Source organism: Colobus angolensis, unplaced genomic scaffold (assembly GCF_000951035.1).
Source record: "Colobus angolensis palliatus isolate OR3802 unplaced genomic scaffold, Cang.pa_1.0 Scaffold122, whole genome shotgun sequence".
In the NCBI taxonomy this organism is placed as follows: Eukaryota; Metazoa; Chordata; class Mammalia; order Primates; family Cercopithecidae; genus Colobus; species Colobus angolensis.
In genome coordinates, this window is record NW_012113364.1 from 6294100 (window position 1) to 6302984 (window position 8885).

The 8885-nt window shown below is 51.1% G+C and overlaps 1 protein-coding gene across 1 annotated transcript in view; it reads right to left on the reverse strand.

The window, feature by feature from the left end:
- LOC105504707 (rab5 GDP/GTP exchange factor) overlaps nt 1-4137 on the reverse strand; it is a 77450-nt gene extending 73313 nt beyond the window's left edge. The window contains exon 1 of the mRNA XM_011932235.1: nt 3205-4137. The gene's annotated coding sequence lies outside the window, so the exon portion shown is untranslated. The remainder of the gene's footprint in view (nt 1-3204) is intronic.
- Between the last annotated feature and the right edge of the window lie 4748 nt (nt 4138-8885).

The window sequence follows — 8885 nt, forward strand, 5'->3', positions numbered from 1 at the left end:
AATCAAGCACTACACTGAAAACATTTATCCTTATCAGCTACATAGCAGCCTGTGTGTAAGAGCTACATAAAATTCCATGTTACGGCCGGGTGCAGTGGCTCATGTTTGTAATCCCAACACTTTGGGAGGCTGAGGATAGAGAAACACTTGAGGCCAGGATTGGAGACAACCCTGGGAAACATATAGGGATTCCATCTCTACAAAAAAATTTAGGCCAGGTGTGGTGACTCACAGTTGTAATCCCAGCACTTTGGAATACCGAGGAGAGCGGATCACAAGGTCAGGAGATTGAGACCATCCTGGCTGACACGGTGAAACCACATCTCTACTAAAAATACAAAAATTAGCCATGCATGGTGGCGGGCACCTGTAGTCCCAGCTATTCAGGAGGCTGAGGCAGGAGAATGGCATGAACCCAGGTGGCGGAGTTTGCAGTGAGCCAAGATCGCACCACTGCACAACAGCCTGGGAGACAGAGCAAGACTCCATATCAAAAAAAAAAAAGGAAAAAAAAAAAATTTAGCCAGGCAAGCTAAATTAGTAGGTGGCAGGCCTGTGGTCCCAGCTACTTGGGAGGCTGAGACAAGAGGACCGCTTAAGCCTGGGTGGTGGAGGCTGCAGTGAGCTGTGTTCCTGCCATTGTATTCCAGCCTGAGTGACAGAGAGAGACAGATGCATTTTTTTTTCCTTTTTTTTTTGAGATGAAGTCTCGCTCTGTTGCCCAGGCTGGAGTACACTGGTGCAATATCGACTCACCAAAACCTTCGCCTCCTGGGTTCAAGCAATTCTCCTGCCTCAGCCTCCTGAGTAGCTAGGATTACAGGCAGGTGCCATCACGCCCAGCTAATTTTAGTGTTTTTAGTAGAAACGGGGTTTCACCATGTTGCTCAGGCTGGTCTCGAACTCCTGACCTCGTGATCTGCCCGCCTCGGCCTCCCAAAGTGCAGGTATTACAGGTAGGAGCCACCGCGCCCGGCCAGAGAAACCCATTTTAACCACACAAGGACCCAGCTAAAAACCCTTCCCTGGTTCTGTTACCATCAGATAAAGCCTAAGCTCCTACATCTCTGTCCTGTACTTTTTCTCTTTAATAACCACCCTCCAGGGTCTGTGCTGATGCCTGTAATTTCAGCACTTTGGGACACTTGAAGCAGGAGGATCACTTGAGTCCAGGAGTTTGAGACCAGCCTGGGCAACACAGCAAGACCCCATCTTTACAAAATATTTAAAAATCAGCAGGGTGTGACAGCACCCATCTGCACTCTCAGCTACTCGGAAGGCTGAGGTGGCAGGATCACTTGAGCCCAGGCAGTTGAGACTTCAGTGACTCATGATCGTGTCACTGTACTCCAGCCTGGGTGACAAAGTGAGACCCTGTCTCTAAATAAATAAATAAGCACCTCCTTATAGTTACTGGTCTCCTCTCCTTTGGTTCGCCCATCTCCCTCACTCCACCCTGTTAGTCTGAATGTTACTCATTCCTCAGGACACCTGCAGAAAGTATTCCCTGATCCTTTCCAGGCTCCACACCTAACAGCATGGCCTAAATGCCCGGTTCCTTCCTCGGTGTTCCATCTTAGCTCACACTCCTTACCACACTGTTTTCAAAGTATCTTGACTGTCCCTTCTCCTCAGCTGGCTAACTTTTAGAGAGCAGAAACATGACTGTTTACAAGGTCATTAAAAATTCAAATCCTGAACATTTCTTAATCCTGCGGATATGAATCAGTAACTCTTAAAAGCAAAAGGTTATTTATCATTAAATATTAATCATATAATCACATTTTCTTGCATCTGTGGCAAGTATCTTGGTCCAACAATTTTAAGGAACAGACTTTTTTTTTTTTTTGAGATGGAGTCTCGCTGCGTCGCCTAGGCTGGAGTGCAGTGGCACGATCTCGGCTCACTGCAACCTCTGCCTTCCGGGTTCATGCCATTCTCCTGTCTCTCAGCCTCCCGAGTAGCTGGGACTACAGGTGCCCGCCACTACGCCCGGCTAATTTTTTTTTTTTTGTACTTTTAGTAGAAACGGGGTTTCACCGTGTGAAGCAGGATAGTCTGGATCTCCTGACCTCATGATCCGCCGGCCTCGGCCTTTCAAAGTGCTGGGATTACAGAAGTGACCCACCAAGCCCGGCCGGAACAGACTCTTTAACAGCAGTTAAAGCCGCACGCTGGCTCACGCCTATAATCCCAGCACTCTGGGAGGCCGAGGCGGGAGGATCGCTTAAGACCAGGAGTTTGCTACCAGCCTGGGCAACACTGTGAGATCCTATCTCGAAAAAAATAATAAAGAAAAACAAAGCAGTTTTAGGTTTAGAGGGGGGAAAGTAGCTCTCCAAGCCAAAAACCAACTCCCAAGGTGCTCCTGTAAACTCGTCCTGGGAAAATTTCCTATCTAATCTCAAAGGCAAAACGAGCCCACGGGCGCCCACGACACATTTCCCAGCCACAAGGATTGGTCACCCGCGCTGAGACACCGCCAGCTGCCTATGATCTAGCCTCCAAAGCCGCAGTCCCTCCCTCTCTCTCCCTAAACTTCCGTGATGGGCATCCCTCGGCTCTCCTCCCAGACGGTTCGGAAGTAGGGACTTCTGCTCCTAACCCCAGCCCCACAGCCTCGCCCTCAGCCACGGGGTGGAAGTCAACACCACAGGCTTCAAATCCTCTCCCAATTCCGGGACGCTTCTGTCCCCCCAGGGTGACGCGGGATCAAGTACCAGCGCCCCTGCCGCAGCCGGGGGCTGTGGTCTGCGTCCGAGCGTTCCATACCGGCGCGTTCCGGGGAGGTCCTGGGAGGGGCCCTGCGCGACCACAGACGTTGCTTCGAAGCCAGCGGCCTGGACGGAAGGTGGGAGCCGGGCCGAGGGGAGCCGCCGGAGAGGGAGGCGGCCAGGAAATGCTCCGCGTCAGGCCGTCGGGGCTCGGCCGTCGCTGGAAATTCCGGCAACGAGCGCCTGGGACGCAGAGGCCCCGCACTGTGAGGATTAAGGGAGCCGAGGGCAGCCTGGAACGGGGAAGGCGGCAGTGACGGGGGACGGAATGTGGGACGAAGGACAGCGGGAGGCACCGACGCGCAACTGCCCCGGCCCCGCGGACAGCACGGACCGATCGCCCCGCCGCCCCCAGCCCGAGACGCCCCGCCGCCCCGCTCCCGTAGCTGAGAGCCGGGCAGCTTTTAGCTCCAGTCCGTCCGTTCCGTACCTCGCCCGCTTCTCCGCCGGCGTCCAAACCGCCGCTCTCTCACTTCGCTCGCGTAAGTCGGGGCTCCGCGGTGCGCTCCCGCCTCACACCCACCCTCCTGCTCGCCCCGCCCCCGGCACCGCCAGCGAGCGCACGTCACGCACGGCGCGTAAACGTCACTTCCGGGGCCTTTGGTTCCTGACGGGAGGAAGTGCGAGTGGATCCGAAGCGTCGAGCGAAGTGGGGTAACGCCCTGAAGCCGAAGAGCAAATGGAAGAGGGCGGCCTCCGGGCTAAAGCTGGGGCGCTGGGGAGCCCTGGAGAAACCGGCGTTTCCTAATCTGTGGCTCAGTCCCTGCTTCCGGCTTCCGACGCACAGCAGCCGGAGGGCGACGCTGCGGCCGCGGTGGTAGCGCGAATGGCAGGTGGAGCGGAGCCACTGTGCCGAGGGACGCTTCAAAAACTATGAGTTTCAGCCCTTCGCGGATCCTAGGATGTGACAGGTGTTCGAGTTAAAAGGTCTTAAGGCGATCGGTTGATCCAAAAGCAGCTGAATCTTTAGGAGGCCCAGGCAGGAGGATCGCTTGCGACCAGGAGTTCGAAACCAGCCTGGGCCACAGAGCAAGATCCCCGTCTCTACGAAAGAAATTTTACAAATCAGCTGGGCATGATGGCGGGCACCTGTGGTCCCAACTACTGGGGAGGCTGAGGTGGGAGGATCGCTTGATAGCCCAGGAAGTTGAGGGTGCAGAGAGCCCATCTCTGAACTCCAGGCCAGGTGAGAGCAGAGCGAGATCCTGTCTCAAAAACAACATACTCGACACCCAGAAGTGAAATAAATTAGCCAGTGTCACAAAGTATTAATGGTTGAGTCACAAATTAAATCCTGTTTACGTGATTCTTTACGTGATTCCCATGTAAGAAATGTTAAAACAGTAAATACTAATTGCTGTGCGTCCTGGATGCCATCAATGGCGTAACGTGCAGTCACAGCAAGAAAAAAAAGAAAATACTAAGCTGTGGCTGTGAGGTAGACCTGGGTTGAAATCCCAGCTTTGCTAATCGTCACTGTGGTGTTCTTGGACAGGTTGCCTAATTTTTCCGTCTTTTTTTTTTTTTTGAGAGTCTCACTCTCGCCCACACTGGAGTTCAGTCGTGCGATCTCAGCTCACTGCAACCTCCGCCTCCTGGGTTCAAGCGATATTCCCACCTCAGCCTCCTGAGTAGCTGGAATTACAGGCACTTGCCACCACGCCCAGTTCTTTTTTTTTGTTTTTTGTTTTATTTTTAGTCGATACAGGGTTTCACCATGTTGGCCAGGCTGGTTTTGAATCCTGACCTCAAGTGATCTGCCCACCTTGGCCTCCCAAAGTGCTAGGATTACAGGCATGAGCCAGCGCGCCCCGCTAATGTTTGTATTTTTACTAGAGACGGGGTTTCACCATATTGGCCAGGCTAGTCTTGAATTCCTGACCACAAGTGATCCACCAGCCTTTGTCTCCAAAAGTGCTGGGATTACAGGCATGAGCCACCGCGCCCGGCCCAAATTTCTAGTCATTATTCATTATTGTTAAAGTGGGGATTAATTGATTGGTTTCTCAGATTCTTCCTAAGTGCCTAATATGTGCTATGCTGAGGGTACAACAGAGTATAAAACAAAGGTAAGGTCAGGCGCATTGGCTCACACCTGTAATCCTAGCACTTTGGGAAGCCGAGGCGGGCATATCACCTGAGGTCGGGAGTTTGAGACAAGCCTGGCCAACATGGTAAAACCACATCTCTACTAAAAATACAAAAATGAGCCAGGCGTGGTGGTGCATACCTGCAATCCCAGCAACTTGGGAGGCTGAGGCAGGAGAACCACTGTGCCGAGGGATGCTTCAAAAACTATGAGTTTCAGCCCTTCGCGGATCCTAGGATGTGACAGGTGGGAAGTGGGGGTTGCAGTGAGCCGAGATTGCGCCATTGCACTCCAGCTTGGGCAACAAGAGTGAAACTACGTCTCGAAACAAAACAAAACAAACAAACAAAACACAAAGTTCCTGTGCTGAGGAGGTGGAGGAGGGAATAAACAATAAATTTACAGTAGTACATTAGATGGTGGTAATTGCTATTACCAAAAGACAGAATAACATTTACTTTAAAGATCTTAACAGACTTTTGTGATTACAGAATCAGGCAACACACCATTCTATAAACCATTCTGTGAAACAGAATGAGCACAGTGGTGCAATCTCGGTGCACTCCAGCCTCCAACTCCCTGGCTCAAGTGATCCTCCTGCCTCCGCCTTCCCAGTAGCTGGGATGATAGGTGTGTGCCATCACACTCAGCTAGTTTTTGGGTTTTTTTTTTTGTAGAGACAAGGTTTTGCCATGTCGCCCTGGCTGGTCTCAAACTCCTGGACTCAAGCAATCTGACCATCCTGGCCTCCCAAAGTGCTGAGATTACAGGCATGAGCCTAGGCCCCTGGGCCCAGAATGGGTGTTCAATGGGCTGAGCAGAAGAGGTTGGTTTTAAAGACAGAAAAGGCCTGAGGAAAGCAGTAACAAAAAGTGAATATCAATTCAGAGTTTCCTTGTGAAGGTTAAGACAGAGAGGACTGGCCGGGCGCGGTGGCTCACGCCTGTAATCCCAGCACTTTGGGAGGCCATGGCGGGCTGATACCTGAGGTCAGGAGTTTGAGACCAGCCTGGCCAACATGGTAAAACCACATCTCTACTAAAAATACAAAAATTAGCCAGGCATGGTGGCCTGTACCTACAGTCCCAGCTACTCTGGAGGCTGAGGTGGTAGGGTCACATGAGCCTGGGAGGTTGAGGCTGCAGTGAGCAGTGATCTTGCCACTGCACTCCAGCCTGGGTGACAGAGCAAGACCCTATCTCAAAAAGAAAAAAAACTGCAACCAAGAAGCTTGCAGCTTTAAAATAGACAGAAGTGGCCTCGTGAGGTGACCTGAATAAAAGATGAGGGAGCCAGCTGTGGTGCTATGCAAATATCTGGGCAAGAATGTTCTAGACACCGAGCAGCAAGAGGGAAGACCCTCCTGACACCGCTAACCTGTCTAGCAGTAGCAGTGTGGAGCACAGTGGTAGGATCATGGCTCACTGCAGACTCCAAATCCTGGGCTCAACCAATCCTCCCACCTAAGCCTCACAAGTATCTGTGACTACAGGCGAGTGCCACCATGCCTGGCTGCTATTTTGCTGTTGTTGAGATTGTGTTTTGCCACGTTTTAGTGTTAAATGACAGGAACAACAGAGGTTTTTTTTTTTTAAAGACTTCCCTTGGCAAAATTAAAAGAGAAAAACACTGTATCAGTCTTTCTTTCTTTTTTTTTTTTTTTATTGTTTTTAACTGCTGAAGAAGTCTGGTAACCACTGCTATACACGTTTCCTTCCCATGGCAAGGCTGAGCCCCAAAATCCAGATCTAAAGGTATTCTCCAAGTTGTTTTAGACTACCCCCCTACATGGGATTATACTTATTCCTCTCCACACAGATGACAACTTCCTGGTCTCATATTGCATGGGATAGCCAGGTGTGGTGGCACACGTCTGTAGTCCCAGCTATTCGGGAGGCTGAAGTGAGAAGACTGCTTGACCCAGGAGTTTAAGGATGCAGTGAGCTATGATGGCACTGGTGAACAGCCACTGCATTCCACCCTGGGCAATATAGCAAGACCCTATTTCAAAAAAAAACCCCAAGAAACAAAAACCAGCTAAAAATAAAATAAATACTGTAATACCAGCATTTTGGGAGTCCAAGGTGGGAGGATTGCCTAAGGCCAGGAGCTTGAAACCAGTCCGGGCAACACAGCAAAATTTTCTCTCTCTCTCTCTCTCTCTCTCTCTCTGCATCAGAGCACATGTATATTTGTGTGTGTGTATGTATGTGTCTGTGTGTGTGTATAAATAAAAATAAAGTTTTGTTTTGTTTTTTGAGATGGAATCTCCCTCTGTTGCCCAGGCTGGAGTGCAGTGGCACGATCTTGGCTCACTGCAACTTCTGCCTCCCGGTTTCAAGTGATTCTCCTACCTCAGCTTCCTGAGTAGCTGGGATTACAGGTGCCTGCCATCACACCCAGCTAATTTTTGTATTTTTAGTAGAGATGGGGTTTCACCATGTTGTAGTGAGCTAGTCTCGAACTGCTGGCCTTAAGTGATCCACCTGCCTCATCCACCTGCCTCACCCTCATCACCTGCCAAGTCCTACCCATTCTAACCCTGATAGCTCTTAAATCAGGTCTCTCCACCTTAACCCTATTATCGCTGCTCTAGAGCTCAAGCCTCCAGTGTCCTTTCACTTCCTGAATTTACCATCTTTATGCTCTTGCTCACATTGTGTTCTTTGTCCAAAATGCTCTTACCACTCTCCTTCTTCTGTCTGTATGGCAAGTTAAATGGCCCCATATAGTGGTATAGGTTGTTCACTGCACTGAGTCCTGGCTTCAGGTCAACCGTGTCCTCTGAACCCGGCCCACGATGACTTGTGGCCCAGGTCCCAGCTGGTTTTGGGCTTCACTCTGTTTGAGCTCTTGCACAGCAATCCTTTCCCCCTTCACTGTCTGAGAACTTCTTCTTCTTTTTTTTTTTTTTTTGAGACACAGTCTCACTCTGTCACCCAGGCTGGAGTGCAATGGTGCGAACTTGGCTTACTGCAAACTCCGCCTCCCGGATTCAAGAGATGCTTCTCTCACCTCAGTCTACTAAGTAGCAGGGATTACAAGCATGCACCACCACGCCCGGCTAATTTTTTTTTGCATTTTTAGTAGAGATGGGGTTTCACCATGTTGGCCAGGCTGGTCTCGAGCTTCTGACCTCAAGTGATGCACCCTCCTCGGCCTCCCAAAGTGCTGGGATTACAGGCGTGAGCCACCACACCCGTTGCTGTCTGAGAACTGATCCTTCGTCCTCAGCCTGAGGCTAGCTCTAAGGGACTGTCCTTGCCCTTGTGTCTCCAAATGTCCAAGCCTGTGGCCACCTCCCTGTTGACAAGAGACCACTTCTACCCCACCCAGCTCTGGTTCCCCTTCCCTCCCTTCTACCTGCTCAGATGTCTCAGCCCATGCACCACCTTTAGGGTTCCAGCCACGCCAGCTTTTCTCAGCACCTTCTCGTTGGCATTTAAGCATTCCATGAGCAAAATAAAAGAAACCCCTCCTTGAACCCTACGGCCACCTCTGGCTGCCCCCATCTCTCACCTCTCTGTCACAGCCAAACTGCAAAGAGCTGTCTGCACACGTGTTTCCATTTCTCACCTGCTGCTCACTCCTTGTCCGGCTCCTGCCTGACTGTGGCCCCCAACCACCACCCAAACACTCTCACCCAGGTCAACAGTGATCTCCAGGAAAAGGAAGAGTGGGTTGGGGGTGCCAGGGATACACCACCAGCAGGGAAGATGTTCATACCATCATGGCACAGAGAGGTGCCTTTCCTTTGACAAAGAGAATCTGAGGCCCAGAGAGGGTTGGCAGCTTGCCCAGACACACACAGTGGCCGGGGTTAGAGCTGGACACTGGAACCAGAACTCCAACCTTGGGACATGGGCTCAGCATCACCAGGTGACTATGCCACTCTTGGCACTAAAACGACCTCCAGACAGATTATAAAGTTAAAACTTACATAAATAAGCCGGGCGCGGTGGCTCAAGCCTGTAATCCCAGCACTTTGTGAGGCCGAGACGGGCGGATCACGAGGTCAGGAG